This window comes from Nicotiana tomentosiformis, chromosome 1, assembly GCF_000390325.3.
Source record: "Nicotiana tomentosiformis chromosome 1, ASM39032v3, whole genome shotgun sequence".
Classification (NCBI taxonomy): domain Eukaryota; kingdom Viridiplantae; phylum Streptophyta; class Magnoliopsida; order Solanales; family Solanaceae; genus Nicotiana; species Nicotiana tomentosiformis.
In genome coordinates, this window is record NC_090812.1 from 144408973 (window position 1) to 144432059 (window position 23087).

Below are 23087 nucleotides of genomic sequence, written 5' to 3' on the forward strand. Positions count from 1 at the left end.
CAGGGTGCTAGGGTGTTCTCTAAGATCGACTTGAGGTCGGGGTACCATTAGTTGAAGATTCGGGATTCAGATGTTTCGAAGACTGCTTTCTGGACTAGATATGGTCATTATGAGTTTTTGGTGATGTCCTTCGGTTTAACTAATTCCCCGACATCGTTTATGGATTTGATGAACATGGTATTCAGGCCATATATTAATTCATTTGTCATTGTCTTCATTGATGATATTTTGATCTACTCACGCAGTAAGGAGGAGCATGAGAAGCATATGAGAGTGGTGCTTCAGACGTTGCGGGAATAAAAACTATATGCTAAGTTCTCCAAATGTGAGTTCTGGATAGAGTCTGTAGCATTTTTGGGGCATATTGTATCGGGCGACGGTATTAAGGTTGATCCCAAAAAGATTGAGGCATTTTAGAATTGGCATCGTCCCACTTTGGCGACTGACATTAGGAGTTTTCTAGGTTTAGCAAGTTATTATCGTCGGTTCATGGAGGGTTTTTCATCTATTGCAGCACCTTTGACCAAATTAACCCAGAAGGGTGCTCTATTCCGATGGTCCAATGATTTCTAAGTGAGCTTTCAGAAGATCAAGACAGTATTGACTACAACACCAGTGTTAGTGTTGCCTTTCGGTTCGGGAATGTATATAGTATATTGTGACACTTCACACGTTGGCTTGGGTTGTGTATTGATGCAGGAAGGGCGAGTTATTGCATATGCTTCACGTCAGCTGAAGCCCCACGAGAAGAATTATTCGGTGCATGATTTGGAGTTAGCTACGATTGTTCACGCTCTTAAGATTTGGAGGCATTATCTTTATGGGGTATCTTGTGAAGTTTACACTGATCATCGTAGTTTGCAACATTTGTTCAAGTAGAGAGACCTAAATTTGACGCAACGCAGATTGCTTGAGTTACTAAAAGATTATTATATTACTATCCTGTATCATCCGGGCAAAGCAAATGTGGTTGCAGACGCCTTGAGTAGGAAGGCGGAGAGTATGGGTAGTTTGGCTTTCATTTCAGTAGAGGAGAGGCCATTAGCTTTGGATATTTAGTCCTTGGCTAACATACTTGTGCGACTGGATATTTCAGAGCCCAGCTGAGTTCTTGCATGTGTTGTGGCCTAGTCTTCACTATTTGAGCAGATCAAGGCTCGCCAGTATGATGATCCACACTTAATGGTTCTTCGAGAAATGGTACTATGGGGTGGTGCCAAGGAAGTTGCTATTGGCGCGGATGGTGTTCTGCGACTCCAGGATCGTCTATGTATTCTTAATGTGGATGGACTGAGGAAAAATATCCTAGAGGAAGCACACAGTTCTCGGTATTCTATTCACCAGGTGCTACGAAGATGTACCGTGACCTGAGGCAGCATTTTTGGTGGCGACGAATGAGAAAGGACATAGTTCAGTATGTAGCTAGGTGTCTAAATTACCAGCAAGTTAAATATGAGCACCAGAGGCCAGGTGGCCTACTTCAACAGATGACTATACTAGAGTGGAAATGAGAACGTATTACTATAGACTTTGTAGTTGGGTTGCCGCAGACCTTGCGAAAGTTTGATGCAGTTTGGGTGATTGTTGACAGGTTGACCAAGTCGGCACACTGTATTTCGGTTGTGACTACATATACTTCAGAGAGGTTGGCCCAAATGTATATTCAGGAGATAGTTCGGTTGCACGGTGTACCAATTTCCATCATATCAGATAGAGGCCCTCAATTTACTTCACATTTATGGAGAGCAGTACAGAGTGAATTAGGGACCCGTGTAGAGCTCAGTACAGCCTTTCATCCGCAGACCGACGGGCAGTCAGAGCGGACAATTCAGATTTTGGAGGATATGCTCAGGGCATGTGTGATTGACGTTGGAGGTCAGTGGGATCATTTCCTACCTTTGGCTGAGTTTGCTTATAACAACAGGTACCAATCCAGCGTTGAGATGGCTCCGTTTGAGGCTTTATATGGTCAGCAATGCCGTTCGCCCATTGGATGGTTTGAGCCCGGTGAGGCTAAGTTATATGGTACTGATTTGGTGAAATATGCCTTGGAAAAGGTAAAGTTGATTCATGAGCGATTATTTATGGCACAGTCCAGACAAAAGAGTTACGCAGATCAGAAAGCGCGTGATTTATCGTTTATGGTGGGTGAATAAGTTCTCTTGAAAGTTTCGCCGATGAAGGGAATCATGAGATTTGGGAAAAAGGGGAAGTTGAGCGCAAGGTTTATAGGCCCATTTGAGGCGTTGAGACGAGTTGGGGAGGTTGCTTACGAGCTTGCTTTGCCTCCCAGTCTATCAGGAGTTCATCCGGTTTTCCATGTATCTATGCTTCGGAAGTATCATGCTGACCTATCACATGTGTTAGACTTCAGCACAGTTCAACTATATAATAGTTTAGGCTATGAAGAAGAACCAGTTGCCATTGTTGATAAACAGGTTTGCCAGTTGAGGTCCAAGAGGATTTCTGCGGTAAAAGTTCAGTAGAGGGGCCAACCAGTCGAGGAAGCGACTTCGGAGGCTGAGGAAAATATGCGGACTAGATATCCACACTTATTCAGCACTCCAAGTACAATTCTAAACCCGTTCGAGGACTAACGTTCATTTAAGAGGTGGAGAATGTAATGACCCAACCGGTCATTTTGACTTTTAGAACCCCGTTCCCCTAAATAAAACTCCTTGTATGTGCTTTCATTAATTTATGACTTGCGGGGATGGTGGGTTCGGGATTTAGAAGTGTTCGGGTTGAAATCGGAACACTTGGTTTCTTAAGTTGGCCTTAAAACCCGAAAAAGGATTTTGATGATTCCAACAGCTCCGTATGGTTATTTTGGACTTAGGAGCGTATTCGAAATTTTATTTAAAAGTTCGTAGTTAAATTAGGCTTGAAATGGCTAAAATAGGAATTTAAGTTTGGAAGTTTGACAGGGGAGTTGACTTTTTGATATCGGAGTTAGAATCCAGTTCTGAAAATTTTCATAGCTCCGTTATGTCATTTATGACTTGTGAGCAAAATTTGAGGTCAATCGGACTTGATTTGATAGGTTTTGACATCAAATGTAGAAGTTGGAAATTTTAAGTTTCATTAAGCAAGAATTGGAGTATGATTCATGGTTTTAGCATCGTTTTATATGATTTGAGGTTTCAAATAAGTTCGTATGATGTTTTAGGACTTGCTGGTATATTTGGTTGAGGTCCCGAGGGCCTCGAGTGAGTTTCAGATGGTTAATGGATCAAAAGTTGGACGTAAAACAGCTGCTGCAATTTTTCTTCTCTGCTGGAAATTCGGGGCTGAAATCGAAGTCATAGTCGAGCCCAAGATCGAGACCCAAGATCGAGGCCATGATCGAGGGTCATGATCGAAGGTCCATGATCGAGGGTCATGATCGAAGGCCCATGATCGAAGGCTCAAGATCGAGGGTCATGATCGAAGGCCCATGCTCGAGGGTCATGATCGAAGGCAAGGCTCGAGGGTCACGATCGAAGGCCCAGGCTCGAGGGCCATGATCGAAGCCATGATCGAGGCCGAGGATCGAGGCCATGATCGAGGCCATGACCGAGGCAGGACCTAGGGTTGCCTGGGCAGAACTATAAAGGAGGGGACTTCGTCCCATTCTCTATTTTTGACAAATTGGAGCTTGAGCAGATGCGCTTTTTGATAGATTTTCAAGGAAAGACATTGGAATAAGTGATTCTAACTCGAATTTGGTCAATATACACGAATATATCATTGTTTTCACCATTTAATTAGTGTTTTGAGATTGAAATTTTGGAAAACTTTAGAAATCTCATAGAAACAAAGTTTTGAGATTTCGGTGTCGATTCGGAGTCAGATTTGAGTGAAATTGGTATGGTTGGACTCGTAATTGAATGGGTTGTCGGATTTCATAACTTTCACCGGATTCTGAGACGTGGGCCCCACAGACGAATATTTATTTAATTTCAGATTTTTATTGAAAATGTAGTATTTTCTTATGAAATTGATTCTATAATTTTTCGTGACTGTATCGAATTATATTTGGTTAGATTCAAGCCATTCAGAGTTGGATAATCGAGGAAAGGGTCTACTAGTAGATTAAATTGGAGCAAGACGAGGTAAGTCTCTTGTTTAATCTTGTGAGGGGGAAATTACCCCATAGATGATTAAATTATTAATTGTTGCTAATTGTGGGGGCTACTGTGATGACCCAAAAGGTCATCTTATATTTTAGAACTCGATTCTACGCTCGTAAGCCTTGTAAATCTCATTTTTACCTTTCTCGTTTTGCGTGCATAGTCCGGGCGTGTTTCCGAAAAACTTATATGTAAAGAATTGATGAAAATAAGAATTTTTGCCTTAAAAGTTAACTTTTGTTGACTTTGGTCAATATTTTTGGTAAACAAACCCAGATCCGTGTTTTGACTGTCCAGGAGGGTCCGTATCGAATTATGGGATCTGGGCGTATGCCCGAAATCGAATTCGGAGGTCCCTAACTTGAGTTATGAATTTTTGATGAAAATTAAAAGTCTAAAAAATAATTATTTTTAAGAATAGATTGATGTTTGGCATTGTTAGTACCGAGTCCGAATTTTGGTTCTGGAGCCCGATATAGGTTCATTATCATATTTAAGACTTGTCTGTGAAATTTGGTGAGAAATGGAGTTGATTTTACGTGATTCGGACGTCCGGTGGTGAAGATAGAATTTTTAAAGTGTTCTTGAGAATTTCATTCGATTTGGTGCTAAATTCGTAGTTCTAGGTGTTATTTCGGCGATTTGATCATACGAGCATGTCCGTATGATGTTTTTAGACTTGTGTGCATGTTTGGTTTGGAGCCCCGCGGGTGAGTTTTAGATAGGCTACGAGATGTTTTAGTCTTAGAAAATCTGGTATTTTTGCTATATCTGGTGTCTGCTATGTTGTGCTTCGCGATTGCGTAGTCAATCTCGCGATCGCGAAGGGGAAACTGGGCTGGGGAGGATTTTACTCTACGCGAACGTGAGACCATGGTCGCGAACGCGGAGCATTGGGGAGTTGCTCTACGCAAACGCGACCCGTCGTACGCGAATGTGTAGCTTTAGCTAGGCTGGGCAGGGGACATGGGAAACTCTATGCGAATGCGAGCCTTCTCTCGCGAACGCGAAGGCAGGGCGGGCTAAGCCTTCGCGAATGCATAAAGTCTCCCACGATCGCGTAAGTCCTTAGGAGGCTGCTCTTTGCGAACGCGACAGTGTTCACGCGATCGCGATGAACACCGTCGCCCAGCACTTAACAGAATCCAAAAACGGGAATTGGCCATTTACTCATTTTCTCAAAAACCAAACGTGCTAGAGGCGATTTTCAAGAGATATTTTCTTCCCAAAGTGTTAGTAAGTGATTCTAAACCATTTTCTTTCAATTACCCATTTCATTTCATAAATTTTCAACCTAAAATCTAGAGTTCTCATGGTAGAATTAGGGGTTTGGGTAGAAACTAGGAATTTCGGAAATTTGGGAATTTAGACCTCAATTTGAGGTCGGATTCTAAAACCAATTATATATCCGGGCTCGGGTCCGGGGTCGATTTTCGACTTTTTGGAGAAAAATTTGAAAAATCTACATTTATGCAATGTAACTAATTCCTTTAGCAATATTTGATATTATTGCGTCATTTTTGAATAGATACGAGTGGTTTGGAGGTGGATTCTAAAGGAAAAGCTGTGATTGTGTATTGAGTGACCTTTGGAGCGAGGTAAGTATTGTGTCTAACCCTGACTTGAGGGAATTAGGAACCTCAGATTATTTGGTATGTGAAATTCATGTGAGCGGCATATATATGAGGTGACGAATACTTATGCGCCGCCAATTTACCTGTTTTCCCTGTTTTCTCCCGTTTTTCTTACATTGTTTCTTTCTATGTCTAATTGTGACGTGTTTAGACTAGTGTTGTTAAATTGATCGTTCTTATCATGATTATGGATTCTCTGGTAATAATTGACTATTTATTTCAAAGTTGAGATTGATATTGTGAAACCAAATATTGAAGTAAGGCTTGTACTTGTTATTCTATCTCCCTGTTGTTATTTATGCATTGCATTATGGTAAGGGAGAGTGTTAATACACGAAGAATGATGTCGTGCCATATTGTGAGTGTTAATGCACGAAGGGTGATGCCGTGCCATATTGCGAGTGTAAAAGCACGAAGGGTGATGCCGTGCCATGATATGAGATTTAATGCATGAAGGGTGATGCCGTGCCGTTTCTATTGATTTTATGGTGAAATTGAGAGTAAAAACACGAATGGTGATGCCGTGCATATTTCCTTAATTGTATTCTTTGTTTCTGTTGATTCATAGTATATTGGTTGTTCTAGTTATCATTCTGCTATAGTTCCTTATTTCGTATTTCCCCAGCATATTTTCCCCCTCCTGATATTTCCTGTCTAGCCTTTTATTACTGTTATTTGTATATACACTGTTAAATTATACAGGTTGATTTGTAGGTGCCTTGCCTTAGCCTCGTCACTACTTCATCGAGGTTAGGCTCAACACTTACCAGTACAAGGGGTTGGTTGTACCGATACTGCACTCTACACTTTTTGTGCAGATTTTAGTACCGGCTCGGGTTGATCGAGATTTTGCTATTGGAGCGCTATCCGGAGACTCAAGGTAGATCTGTCGGCGTTCACAGACCTTGAAGTCTCCGTCTATCTTTTCTGTTCTACTGTTTCTTTCATTCAGACTATTACTTGTAGTAAATTCTAGAATGCTCGTGAATTGTGACTCCAGATTCGGATGGTAGTAATTAATACAGCTTTTATATTATTCTGCACTTATTATATTTTATCTTAGCTTATTTGCTGTTATTTACTGAATGGAAATAAGGATTTGGTTTAATGATTCTCTAACGTTGGATTGCCTATCAAGTGAAATATTAGGCGCCATTACGGTCCCGACGGTGGGAATTCCGAGTCGTGACAACTACGTACGCACGAGGTGACGAGAGTTCGTACGTTGCTACTATTTATGCTAAGTCCGGGTAGTTTAGGACTCAAAGCATGAATTATGTGTGTAAATTGTATTCTTTATTTAATTAAATTATTTGAAATATATTGTGAACTATTAGGGAAAGATAGTAAAAGAAGGGAATCTCATATATACTTAAATTTCTATTTAAATTAATTAATTCTTAAAATGAATTGTTCATCCTCTCAAATTAATCTTATAATAAATACACTCTCATTCCGGAGGTACATAAGAAAATGTCCTCCTGTCTTATGGAGCGGCCCGAACGCCTCGGCAATATAGATGCATCTATGGATTGCGCCGCACGTCCCTCTGTAGTGTACACGATGCTCTGGAACGGGCCGTACGACCTCGGCAGAAATCGTGCCTAATAATAATAATAATTACACGATACCTTGATATTTTAATGGCAGCTTGTGAATTTAATTAATAGATTAGAATTTGTTGCATTTGAAGGAATTTAATTATTTCTGTTGGTTAAATGAGAATTATCATAAATTCTATGAATCATGTTGATTTAAATATTCTATTTTTATTTCAATTATTATTATTGACCCCTTAGTGAGTGTCAAAGTCGACCTCTCGTCTCTACCTCTTCGAGATTAGGCTTGATACTTACCGGGTACATGTTGCTTACGTACTCATGCTACACTTGCTGCACTTTTTGTGCAGGATATGAGACAGGCACTTGTGGAGGACCTATTATCGCACACCCACGTTATCCAGAGGCGTAGTGGTGAGCTGTCTTTCTGAGCCGTTCTGCAGCTACCAATACCTCTTCTTGTATTTGCACTCTGTCTATTTTATTTCAGACAGTATTTAGAGTTTTGTATAACTTACTAGATGCTCATACACTTGTGATACCAGGTCTTGGCACACACACTGGTAGAATTTGGATTTGTATTATTTTCCTTGAATTTAAATTAATCAGTACCTTTTCTACTTTCATTAATATTGCTAGGAAAAAGAATAAATTATCTAAAAAATTATTAAAGAATGATTGATATATGTTTAATTTATTAGTTTGGCTTGCCTAGCTGTAGTGCTGGGCGCCATCACGACCTTTAGGTAAAATTGGGTCGTGACAATATATCTTGCCTGAATTGTGCCAAGAAGTAGTAAAGACCTCTTGAGATTATCTTTACGAAGAAATCAATGATATTGCTTATAACAATTCCTTTGTGAAAATTAGAATTGAATTAAGCCAAAATCAAGATTTGGAATGCTAGATTGCTGAAAATTACCCTCTATCTACTTATTCACGCTAGTCAATATGTATCAATTTTGCTTCGTGAGAATTATAAAATCAATACAAGTAACTTTAGAAATAAATAGATAGATGTGACTAGTAAAAATCTAACACCCCAGCGCAATATATAAGTTGAGCTAGAGAATCTCAGGCTAAGTATGTAATAAGATTGAGAAAACTATTATAAAAATATATATATATATATATATATATATATATATATATATATATATATATATATATATATATATATATATATATATATATATATATCAAGTTTCATCAACTATCCCAATAAAAAGATACTACTCCATTATAGAATATTTGAAAAAGAAAGGACTTATATAATATGGCCTATATTGCCAACACTACCAAAAAATCTGAAAATTACAAGAAGTAAAGAAAGAAGAACAAGAAAGATTAAGAGACCAAAATTTTAGAAAATAAAGTGGCTCTTTTGTTTCTTTTTTTCTCGATGTCTACTACACAGAGAGTTGCCTTCTATTTATAGAAGTGCATTTCTTCTTGAAATGTTGTGATCTTAACTGAAGGAGATACATAGTGAGGAGAATGTATCCCGAGGAAGATGCATCTTGAAGAAGATGCGTCATAGCCTTCTTGCGTTGTGAATTGAATATGTTACAACCTTCTCATTTCTTTCATTTTCTTGCTTTATTAATAGTATTCTTATCTCCTGCAAAATATTGTTAGAAAATACAGAGAATCGAAATATTATATAAATACTTTATTTATAATAGTATATGTTTTAGTATATAATATATGAATATTTTATATTCATCACTTCGTACTATCGGTTTTGAGATATTGTAAATTTATTGATGGTTGTTGGCTATATATGACAATTACTGATTCCTGTTTAATGGTTTAAATCTGTTAATAACTCAGCATGTGTTAGACTTTCCTATTTTTAGGGACTAGGTGTTATCACAGCATACTAAATTGGAATTTGTATTCACTATTACAGGAGATGCTCGTTGCATATAGATAAACTGTCTGGCGCTCAATTACTATGATCTGACATACTCAATCTTATCACAATAATCTCCTTTATGTTGCTTTTGGCCCCATAGATCTGAGATTCATTAATTGACTACAATTTTCGATTGCAAGACTTGATTTAATAAAACCTTAAACTCTTAAGAAGAGTACCTCGGAATCATTAAACAGCACATTAGAAGACACCAATTTATGTTTAATAGATATCATAAATCGCCTCTATGAGGAATTATAGTGTTCTTGTTAGAGTCATGGAAATTGATCTCAGCCCAAGCGCAGGTAAGAGATAAAAGTTAGGGAGGACAAGGAAGAAAAAAATTCCACACTTTATTTATCAAAAGCTGCTATCCAATCCAATGGATTTTCGCCTTTTCTTGTAAGTTGCTTCGACATGACAGTTTAGGTGTTGTACCCATGTCGATATGGCATTAGTATGGGTGTGGGTGAGGGTATGAGATCCGTATCGGATCTGGTCAAATAATTTTGGGTACTTTAACTACAACGGACAGAAAAATTCAAGACTAGATACAATTTGATTCCCGAAATCAGAACCAAAAATAGGACAAATTTAAAGAAAATAGCATATCTTATCTAAGAAATCAATTATTTACTTATCTACAACTACAGAATAAAAATAAATCCACACTTTACAAGTTATATGTAAGTATTCCACAAAATTTCTCCGGATCCCCGCACTTGTATCCGTTCTAGAACCCGTATTCCTGAATCTTAGAATTTATATCTCGAACGATCCAAATTCTAGATCCGCACCCGTGTCCGAACAACTTAGCTTTTCTTCCCTTATTCTAAGGGCCCGTTTGACCATAAAAAAAATTCGCATTCTTTCAAAAAAATTTACTATTTTCCGAAATTAGTATTTGACCATGAAAATTTCAAATTTCACTTGAAGATGAATTTCGAAAATTTTCAAAAGTTTGAAAAACTACATAAAGCTATTTTTCAAAATTTTCACGTCAAACACTCACAAAAAATCAAAAATAACTCCAAATTATATTCATCTCCAAACACAACTGTAATTTTCAAATATTATTTTCACTCTATTATGTTATTTTTTTTACTTTTTTCCAGAATTTACAATTCTTATTTCCAAAAGCCCGCTGTGTAAGAAGATAAAACTACTCTACCCATCTAAAAAGCATATTATACTAACAGTTGATGACACTTTCTCAACATTCAAAATTATCATTCCAAAATCGCGTTTGAAATGCAAGGAAGAACCCATTTCACACGACCACATTAATATCATGTTTTACGTGCAAATTGCATCCAAATGCTAGAAAGCTACAAAAGTATCTTGAACCCCAAAATATTGCAGGCCTGATGTATATGCTTAGAGAATGCACATCCATGAAATTACATATTCTCACGATAATTCATCTCTTCTCCTAGGTCATTTCAGAAGTTGCAAGAACTAAAATGTTACCACATATACTCAGAAAGCCCGAAATTATATTTGTATGGGGTAAAACTGGTTGGTGACAACTGAGCGAATGACGGAGTGACACGTGACACTAAAGACATATGGGATGTGAGTTAGCAAACAACTGTCACCGAATGCAAGCGAGCAATCAGTGCCGAACAAGCCCCGAAGACAGAGCAACCGATAGCAAGGATTCGCAATATTGTCATCGGGTAACATTCATTGGATAGTCGTTACAGAGAATATCTGCATGTAAAGCCAACCGATATGCACCCATCAATGAGGATTTTATTCTCATTCAAGAGGATTTTGATTTGAGGATCTTGTCCCCCTATATAGGGCTATAAATAGAAGAATTAACAGCCATTGTAACGACATGAAATATTCTGCACATAAAAGCTATAATCTATTCTCTTATTACGCTAAATTGAAACACTTGAATATTGCATTTACTCTTGTCATAAGAAAGGCTAAGTCCTTAATAAGGCTTGTTTTCTTCTTTAATTTTACTCGTTAATCTTCTTTTCATTCTTACTTATTTATCGTTGTGGAGTCAAATTAATTCGCTTGTCTATAAACTACGCTATAAATTTAACTGTACTGTTTTACGGGTAAATAGTTTGGCGCCTACCGTTGGGCATAGAGAGCTGTGCAATTTCTTTGATCCATTCGTTGCTTACTAACGAGTTTTGACTTTTCCTTCGTAAAAATCATATATGGCAGCTAATGATGTCAACAACGTTTAAATTGTTAGATCACACAAAGAATAGGAAGATATGTTCCAGCATGATGATTGTCACGCTCCGAACCTGGGGCTGGACATAAAAGACACCTGGTGATTGACTACTGTGACGAACGAACCAACTGGCGGGCTGAATCAACATGTGATATCATAACATACTGAAAGCGGAAGATAAACTAACACATGTTGATACACTGAAAGTCTAAATGCTATAAATTAATGTGTGGGAACACTAACATAAGTCTAAAGTATATTTGTAGCCAACATGCTTAACATGAAAAGCCCGTGACTCTGTCTAACTGTTACTCTAGTCTATGAAGCCTCTAATGAAGTACTGAAAATACTGACTATCTAAAAATACTGAAAGACTGCAAAGTAATGATAATGTTCCGAAAGAACTAGGGGTCACCACATAGTTGGTACAAGAATCCTAGCGCTCTGAATCGTCAATGTGTAAATTATTCCCTGCATCGTGAGATGCAGGCCCCGGGCAAAAGGGGCGTCAGTACATTTAAATTGAACTGGTATGTAAAGCAATTGAAAGAAAGAAATATAAATTCTGAAACTGATACTGAGCTGATAACTGAGAATTGATAATTGATAACTGAAATGATAACTGTTGAAACTGAAATTAAAATGATAATTGATAACTGAACTGAACAAAGGAAGTAAGGATATGAATACTCCCTCTTCTGAATGATGAACAACCTGTTTATCTAAATAAATAAACTGCGGCCTCTGGGTCCAAGTATACGTATACATAACTACGGCCGTAGGCCCAAAGATACATAAAACATTAGCTGCGGACTCACGCCCAAACATGCATAAAGTATAAACTACGGCCTTAGGCCCAAACATGCATAAAGCATAAACTGCGGCCTCGGGCCCAAATATAAGTGTTCAAAATCCAAAGATTTAAAAACAGGTACTGAGAATCGTACTGTAATACATCATACTGAAATACTGAACCATATTGAGTTACATGATACTTGGATGTTGAATAGAGCTGAACTGAGACATGTATTCATGAACTGATTATGAGAACTTATGCTTCAACTATTTATGACATACTGGTAATCTAGACTGAGACTCATGGGATTTAAACATAAGTCTATATTGATTACGAACTGAGCTCACAACATTCGGAATGAAAGTCATGAACGAATTATAAAGCTAGAGAATAGAAGTTATGAAACTATTCAAGGAACTAGGCTTAACGATATTTCTGAGGCAATTAGTAACGTCGTAAAAGAAATGTAGTGTAGGGAGAATCATTAACATTCCCAAACATAGAGAGTTAGGCTCACATACCTTAACTTCCTGCTCTTGAGCGTAATATAACATTCACCAACCCTTTCAACTGTAATCTATATCAATACAAGTCAATGGGATTCCATAGTAGCGATAACACTCATGTTTTGGCCACTTAGACATTTCATCATACACTTTATCGATGTAAAGCCTCATAACCCTCATTAATGATGTTTCTACACCCAACAACCCATTCTCTTGCTCCAAGATAAATTCTAATAATCAACGACCAACAACCCAAATCTATAACCATTCATGCTTTTCTATCAAACTCATCAACTCATATCTTATGAACTTAGAGTCTATAATAATTAATCCAATGCTATAATCAATTAGAGGGTGAAGATATCACCATTTGACGTTCAATCCTCTTGAATTCGAGTTCTAGGGTTTCTTCTCTCAAAAATGATGTCTCGATAAAATATCTAATGATTTGGAGGGTTTACCCATGTTAATAAGGTGTTGGGGAATTTAAATTAACTCAGAATCACCATTAGAACTTACTTTGGATGGTGAAGGACCTTTGAGGAGTTAGGTTCTTGAGAGCTTCCCTTTCTGAAGTAAGCTTTTTGTGTTTTGGGTGTGGGGGATGAAGTAGGGCTTTAAACATGACCCCCTGGGTGCGCTCTTGTGCATTTGAAGGCCCAACCGTGCACCTGGACGTGTAGCAGGGCTGTAGCACTGCCACAAGTGCGCGACCGTGCACAGAACCATCTGGGCGCGCACTTGGGCATGCATACTCTGCATTGTCTAGTAAAATGCACATAACCTTTTGCACACAGATCCGTTAGGGCTCCACAATATATCATTGGAAAGATATTTCAAAGGAATACAACTTTTGTGTTTTACGTTTTCTCAAATTCCCAACGGAGTTTCTTGAAATCCTTCTAGAAGACAGACTTTTTTTAAACTTAGTCGATTTTATCGAATCTTGTGCACCTCACTCTCCGTCTTGATTCCAAAACAATTATTTTCACCGATGCTCATCCCGATAGGACTTCATATGTCTAAGATGTCACACTAATACTCATTTAACACGTCCACACCTAGTCCAAATTTACGGAGTGTTACATTATCTCCCTCTTGGGATCATTCGTCCTCGAATGATTGCCCTGACTATAACTTCGGCTAACTCTAGACCTTAAACGGGTCTAGTGGAAACATGAAATTTCATGAACACTTGCATACTAAACTGAATAAATACATGATTACTGAACTGCTGAGATACTGAACTGAAAGACTACTGCCTTGACTGAATACGGAGCTGACTGAATACTAAAGGACGTGGAGATTATAATATAAGGTCTGAATGAAAATGTTAGTTACCTTCAACATTTCTCCAAAACACCCACCAACTATCATATTATAACACAAGCCTCATAGGGCATCATAATGCGCATAACATGAAATATATACATGAATACTGGTCTGCCATGGATACGTGAATACTGAACTAATATGGATATATGAATATTGAATTGGCACGAATATTTAAGTGCTGAACTAAACATGAATATCTGAGTACTAAGCTGGCATGAATATCTGAGTACTAAGCTGGCATAAATATCTGAGTACTAGACTGATATGTATCTGAGTATTGAACTAACATGAGTATCTGAGTACTGAACTGGCATGAGTATCTGAGTACTGGAAACTTGAATGATAACATGATACGTGAAATACTGGTTGTAAAACCGCTAATTCTGGTGGCAACTCCAACTCATAAGCTATTTGTTCGATCCTTCATAGGATCCTATATGACCCGATGTATCTGGGACTGAGCTTTCCTTCCTTCCCAAATGTTATAACACCTTTCATAGGCGAAACTTTCAGAAATACCCAATCATCAACTTGAAACTCTAGGTCTCTATGTTGCACATCCGAATAGGACTTTTAGCGGCTCTGAGCCATTTTCAAATGCTCCTGAATCAACTTGACTTTCTCCATAGTCTGATAGACTAAATTTGGTCCCAACAACTCTTCTTCACCAACTTTGAACCAACCAAGTGGCGATCTACACCTTCGCCCATACAGAGTCTCGCACGGTGCCATCTTGATACTAGAATGGTAGGTGTTATTATTAGAAAACTCAATCAGAAGTATGTGATCATCCCAATTACCTTTAAAATCAATGATATATCCTCAAGTGTCTAAATAATATGCTCTGCCTAGACATCTTTCTGAGGATGGAAAACTTGTGCCTAATCCTTTCTGAAAGGACTTCTAAAAGTTCATTTTAAACTAAGCACCACGATATAAAATGATGGACAACGGAGTCCCATACACTCTGACGATTTATTGGATATACAACTTGGCATAGTCCTCTACTGAATCTGTAGTCTTCACTGGCAAGAGGTGAGCTAATTTGCTAAGTCGATCTACAATCACTCAATCAAATCATGCTTTCAAAATGAGTGAGATAATCATGTTTTAAAGTCCATATTTTACCATCTCCACTCAAGAATATGTGTATTCTATGGTAAAACACTAGGCTTTCTACTGCTCGACTTTCACTTGCTGATAATTCAGACACTTGAGTACAAAGTCTGGGACAATCTTTTTCATGTCGTTCCACCAATAAATCCCCTTAAGATCATGATACTTCTTTGTGGGACCTGGGTGAATAGAATACTTGGAATTATGGGATTCTGACATAATTTTCTCTCTAAGCCCACCTACGTCTGGAACACACAGTCTAGGTGCCTAAAAGTACCATCATCTCCCTTTGTTCAAAAGCCATTATCTTATGCATGTGTATCCCCTATTTCAGCTGCAACAAGTAGGGGCATCAAACTGTTTCTCCTTCACTTCGGCTACTAAGAAGGATTAAGTCCCTTTCTGGACAACAAGTCCACCATCTTCGGTGTCCGAAAGTCGAACTCCTAGCTTGGATAAGCGTTGAACGTCTTTCACTATAGTTCTATTGTTTGCCTCAATCATGAGTTGTACTTCTTATTCTCGACTATCTTTTTAAGATACTTCCTGAAAACGCTTATAGAATTGCTGTGAGCTAAGTCTTTGACCAGTACTCCGAAGATTAGAGTCTCGTGCAATGGCACTACTCTCATGATACACAACTATGCATGATTTTATAGTTTTTATATCCCATGCTAACTATGCGGGTTTAAAATCTCCAACTGGACTTACTGACGATTTTCACATCTCCTTAGACCAAAGGTTAAGGTCTTGTACTTTTAGATCCTTCTCTTTTGTTGGTATCCGAACAACTTTCCTTATCTTCTGCAATTCTTTGCACTTGACATCAATGACGACTCATCTTCCGACTTACTTCTGAGCAATCTTCCTTACTAGGAAAAACTTGATTACTTACATAAAAAGAAAGCTAATGTATTCACAACTATCATACACAATCTTAATGATTTAACTCTGCTCACACTGTCAATCTTGGGGAAACCTCATTTCGATAACTCTTAAAGGCTATTCTTCTGTAGTTTGCACTCTTACTACAAGCTGATTATTTTCCACTGTCACTGTACTTCGATTTTAACTTAAGCTCTTTGGGTTCTAACACGCATTCGGTATTTCAAATTGTCACGCACTGACTAGTGTTAACCTAGCTAAGTAAATCAAATCTTACATCTATTAGCTCTGCTGAAATTGTTAATTAACTCTATCCACTCAAAATATACTTTCTATTCTCTTACTAACCACCTGCTAGCATCATGTTTTCTTGTTCTGCTGTGAATAACTAAAGTGAAGCATAAGGTTATTCCTAACTTTCCTTACTATTCGACCCTATTCTACGGTCACATACTATCCTTTTTTTAAACTATGTACATGGATCACACTTAAGAAAATCTCATCTATCTTAAAAAAATTAGAATATCTAACCCCAAACTTTTTATTCACTTTAAAATCATATCAGACTATAAACATCTAGGGTAAATACTTAGTCAGATAACCTAAGGGGGAGCTATCATATCATTTATCTCACAATAATAGCTGCTTCTTATAGTAATTCACTAATGTGGTACTTTCTAATTCTGATTTGAATAAATTTGAACAACTTAAAATCATCCCTGAATTCAATATTGACTTCGCTTGGTTCTCATTTTGTAAATTATATCTTCTAGTCATATGCATGAGTCGTACAAAAACAACACATCTTTGATAATAACAAATGTTTCAGACTCCTAGGTATTTTGCCTTTAGGCTCTTTTCTATTGAAAACTATAGTGATCAATTCTATGCCCGTTGCGATTAAATTCTTAACATGTTACACCATGGGGTCTGACATCTGAACTATCATCATCCAACATATGGCTCCATTACCAAGAATTAAAAATGAAATTCTTTCATGAGGTAAAACACATATGGATACACTACCATACACAAACTTGTCCTTCAGAGTATACCATCATTTGATAAATCACTTCATGCACCGTCCAGTGAGTCTTTGGTCTTAATCCAGACCTAAAATATGTGAAGATTTTGCTATAATCACAGTTACATTTTCTTTTAGCACCCATAGGCATCACTGTATACTCACAAGTCACATTTATTTGGATAACATTGAAAATTGGAGATCTAGTAACTAAATTACTGAATATTAGCATACTGAATAAGTATAAACCTACTAACTGAAAGATTGTATAACTGGTAACTGAGGTAAACTGATAACCATAAAACATGATAACTGCTTTTATACTTTCTGATAAGATTATGCTCTAATCTATACACGGGCTTGTTTTCTTATGCTCGCCAGCGACACCGAATTGCCCGTGCGGCACCTGCAGTTTCCCTCGCTGCAGGCCAGCCTTTCTCCTTTCTCAGATTTTTCAAGCACGATCCTATGCCTGTGGTGAAGCCTGCTTCGAAGGCATGCTCCAACTTGTGCCGCCTGTAAAGATGTCTAGGCTCTTGGTCTCGACATGTAATGACCCGACCGTTCATTTTGAGTATTATAATTTATTTCTCTATTTACTGCTCAATTTATATTTTACAGTTGTTTTATGACTTACCGTGTTAGTTGGTTCGGTTCCGGAAGGAATTCGGAGTGAAACGAGACACTAAGTCTCAAAATTGAAAATTTAAGTTAGAAATATTGACCGGATGTGGACTTATATGTAAACGACCTCGGATTCGAATTATGATAATTCCAATAGCTCCTTATGGTGATTTTTAACTTAGGAGCGTGTCCGAAAAATTATTTGGTGGTCCGTAGTGGAATAAGGCTTAAAATGGCAAAAGTCAAAATTTTAGGAAGTTTGATAGGGAGGTTGACTTTTTGATATCGGGGTCAAAATCCGATTCTAAAAATTGTAATAGGTCTATTATGGTATTTATAACTTGTGTGCAAAATTTGAGGTCAATCAGACGTGATTTGATAGGTTTCGGTGTTGTTTGTGGAAACTTGAAATTTCAAAGTTCATTAGGCTTGAATTGGGGTATGATTCGTGGTTTTAGCGTTGTTTGAGTTGATTTGAGGGTTCGACTTAGTTCGTATGATATTTTAGGACTTGTTGGTATATTTGGTTGAGGTCCCGAGGGGCTCGGGCATGTTTCGGATGGTATTCAGATTATTTTCCTTTATTTTTGCACTGCTTGTAGCTGCTGATTTCTGGTGTGTCAAGCCTTTTTCGCGATCGCGAAGATTGGGACGCGATCACGTAGGCTTAGTTGGGCAGTGGGGTTTTGTTCTATGCGATCGCGTGGGGATATCTGCGATCGCATAGGGTTAACTGGAGGGCTTCTGAGTTTGTTCTACGCGATCGCGTGAATAGAGATGCGATCGCGTAGCTCTGGGAGCTTGTGCTTCGCGATCGCGTGAATGTGTCTGCGATCTCGTAGGTCTATGAAGTTGTGCATCGCGATCGTGTGACATTGTTTGCGATCGCTTAGGGTTAAATCTGGGCAGTGGAAAACTGTTCTTCGCGATCGCGTGGGGATGTTCGCGATCGCGTAGAGCAAATGTCTGGAAAGAGAGTTTAAGTTCTGAAAATGGGACTTCGTCCCATTTTTCATTTTTTGACGGATTGGAGCTCGAGAAGAGGCAATTTTTGGGAGATTTTCAAAGAAAACAACGGGATAAGTATTCTTAACTCAATATTGGTTAAATTACCCGAATCCATGGTTATTTTTAACATTTAAATTGGTGAATTAATTTGGAAAATTGTGAAAACCCTCTTAGTTTAATTTGGAGATTTGAGGGTCGAGTTGATGTCGGATTTGAGTAAAATTTGTATGGTTGGACTCGTGGTTGAATGGGCGTTCATATTTTATAACTTTCATCGGATTTCGAGATGTGGGCCCCACAGGCAATTTTTGAGTAATTTTTGGATTTTATGGAAAATTAGTATTTTCTTATGGAATTAATTCCAATAAATTTTATTGACTGAATCGAATTATTTATGGCTAGATTCGAGGCGTTTGGAGGCCAATTCACGAGAAAAAGACGTTGCAGAATAAAGAATTTCACGATTTGAGATAAGTAACAGTTTTAATTCTGGTCCTGAGGGTATGAAACCCCGGATGTTTGTATTATGTGATTATTTTGGAGGTGACGCACACGTCAGGTGACGGGCGTGTGGGCGTGTACCGATGGGATTATGACACCGTATTTTGGGAGTGTTTATATTTGTAATCATATTAGATGCTCATGTATTCAGTGTCACCGGCTTTTGGGAGTATTTATATTTGTATTTGTGAATTTTCTTCCGCTGAATTTGATCATTATGTTTTTAAACTTAAAAGATATGGGAGTTTATTGAGATTATTGGCTTGTCTAGTATTGAGATAGGCTCCATCACGACGAGTGAGATTTTATGGTCGTGACAAGTTGGCATCAGAGCCTATGTTACATAGGTCTCACGAGTCATGAGCAGGTTTAGTAGAGTCTTGCGGATCGGTACGGAGACATTTGTACTTATCTTTGAGAGGTTGTGGAACCCTTAGGAAAACTTCACTTTATTGTATTCTGTCGTGTGAATTTGTTGATTGCAGAAACTAAATTTCTGTTATTCTATTCTCTCACAGATGGTGAGGACATGTACTACCGGATCGGACGGTCAGCCACCAGTGCCACCAGTTAGGGCCGCGAGAGACCGGGGACGAGGTCGAGGTGTAGCTCGTAGCACAGTTGTACCAGCACCTATAGTACCCCCAATTGCTCCATCTCAGGAGCATATTCCAGATATAGCTGAGACGACAGGAGCAGCTCAGGCACCAGTTGTGCCCATTGAGATTCCAGGCCTTCAGGAGACTTTGGCCTAAATATTGACAGTTTGCACTGGTGTTGCTCAGGTGGTTTCGGCTCATGCCGCACCTACCACTTCTTAGGCCGGGGGAGGTACTCATACCCCTGTTGCTCGTACTCCAGACCAGGTAGTACAGGGGCTTCATATACCGGGGGCACTACCAGCCCAGCTGGTTGCAGTTGCTCAGGCCCCGGTAGTTCCTGTTATGGCAGATGATGAGCATAGGAGACTTGAGAGATTTGAGAGGCTTCGACCTCCACCATTTAGCGATACTGAGTCAGAAGATGCTCAGAGTTTTCTGGATAAGTGTCAACGATGCTCCGGACAGCGGGTATTCTGGAGACCAGTGGGGTCTCGTTCACTACTTTTCAGTTTTCTAGGACTGCCTTCAGATGGTGGGAGGCTTATGAAAGGCGTAGTGTAATGACCCAACCGGTCATTTTAACTTTTAAAACCCCATTCCCTAAAATAAAACTCTCCGAACATACTTTTATTAATTTATGACTTGCGGGGATGGTTGGTTTGGGATTTGGAAGTGTGTGGGTTGAAATCGGAATACTTGGTTCCTTAAGTTAGCCTTAAAAGGCCAAGTTTGACTTCGGTCAACATTTTGAGAAAATGACCCCAGAATCAGAATTTGACGGTTCCAATAGGTTTGTATGATGATTTCGGACTTGGGCGTATGTTCGAATCGGGTTTTGGATAACCCGGGAGCGTTTTGGCGCTTAATAGTAAAAATCAACTATTTGAAGGTTTAAAGTTCTTTAAATTTGGTTTGGAGTAGGTTTTTGAGAAATTGAAGCCCGTTTGGAATTCTGAGTTTGGGAATAGTTCCGTATAATGATTTAAGACTTGCACGCAAAATTTTGTGTCATTCAGAGTAGTTTAAGTATGTTTCGGCGCATTGGAAGTAAATTGAAGAACTTGAAATTCTTAAGTTTGAATCAATTTGGTTTGAGGTGTGATTCTTAGATTTGATGTTGTTTTATGCTTTCCGTGAGTTCGAGCAAGTCCGTTTTATGATTTCAAACCTGTTGGTATGTTCGGGCGGGGTCCCGGGGACCCCGAGTATCAATCAGACGAGGCTCGGACCAAGTTGGAAGTTGGGAGCCAAAACTGAAGCTCCCGGCTACTGTTAGAATCGCACCTGTGCTTGGCCAGTCGCAGGTGCGACAGAAGCTCGCAGGCGTGGTCCTCGCATATGCGAGATTTTGAGCGCAGAAGCGGAAAAGGGAAGGGGCAATCTACCGCAGATGCGGACGATTTCTGCACCTGCGAACGCGCAGGTGCGAAGCCTTGTGCGCAAATGCGAGAATTGGCTAGGCAAGTAAAACTCGCAGCTGCGAAGATTTTTCCGCATGTGTGGAGCCGCAAATGCGTTCCAACTTCCGCAGGTGCGAGGATCTTTCCGCAGGTGCGGAGCCGCAGATGCGTTCCAACTTTCGCAGGTGCGAAAGAACTGTTTGGCAGAAAGCTTTAAAGAACGGAAATTCACCATTTTTGCCCATTTTCTTCCATACTTGGGCGATTTTGGAGCTCTTTGTGAGGAGTTTTCAACTAACAACTTGAAGGTAAGTTAATTCTACACCCTCTGAGTTAAATACATAGATTATGGGTAGATTATAAATGGTAAATCTTAGAAATCAAGGGTTTACGTAAAAAACCTAGATTTTATAATAATAAGATTTTAACCACGAAAATAGTTATGGAATTGGGTAGAAATTATATATTTTAGTTCTTGAGATTATGGGCAACGTTTCCATCCGAAAATTTTTAGAACCCGGGCACGTGGGCCGGGGTGAATTTTAGAAATTTTACCATTTTAGATAGGGTAATTTATTTAATAGATGAATTTTGAAATATTGAACATATATTAATTATTTTATATAACTTTTGAATAGTTTCGAATTTTTTTTAGCATTGAATCGAGAATTTTACGCGACATGATAATCGGAGAGGTAACTTTGAGACGAGGTAAATCTCTTGTCTAATCTTGTGAGGGGAAAATTATCCCATAGGGATTAAATTGAATAATTATTGATAATTGTGGGGGCTACGTACGCACGAGGTGACGAGAGTCCGTGCGTAGCTACTATTAATGCTAAAGTCTGGGTAGTTTAGGACTCAAAGCATAAATTACTTGTGTAAAATGTATTCCTTGTTTAATTAATATATATATATATATATATATATATATATATATATATATATATATATATATATATACACACACACACATATATATTGTGAACTGTTAGATCAAAATATTAAAGGATGAGAAATTTATATGTTTGGTTTTCTGTTTAAATTAATTAATTTTTAAAAGAAATTATTCTTCCTCCCGAATTCATCTCGTAATAAATATACTCTCCTTCCGGAGGTACATAAGAAAATGTCCTCCTTTTTTGTGGAGCGGGCCGAACGCCTCGGCAGGATAGATGCATCTATGGATCGCGCCGCACGCCCCTCGGCAGTGTACACGACACTCTGGATCGGGCCGTACGTCCTCGGCAAAAATTGTGCTTAATAATAATAATAATTACACGATACTAATTTCCGCTGATTTAATAAATGATTGTAAATTCTGTAAATCATATTGATTTAAATATCCTAATTGTATTTCAATTATTAGTTTTGCCTCATAGTGAGTGTCAAAGTCGGCCATCTTGTCTCTACCACTTCGAGATTAGGCTTGATACTTACTGGGTACACGTTGTTTACATACTCATACTACACTTGCTGCACTTTTTGTGCAGGAAATGGGGCAAGTACTAGTGGGGGACCTATCGTCTTGCACCCTCGTTATTCAGGGGCATAGTGGTGAACTGTTTCTCTGATCCGTTCTGCAGCTACTAGTGTCTCTTTTTGTATTTTTCATTCTGTCTATTTTTATTTCAGACAGTATTTGAGGTTTTGTATAATCTACTAGATGCTCATATACTTGTGACAGCAGGTCTTGGCATATACATTGGTAGAGCTTGGGTTTTATTATATTTTGCTGGTTTAAATTTTATCAATGTATGCTTAATTTATTGGTTGGCTTGCCTAGCTGTAGTGTTGGGCGCCATCACGACTTATAGGTGAAATTGGGTCGTGACAACATGGTATCAGAGCACTAGGTTCACTT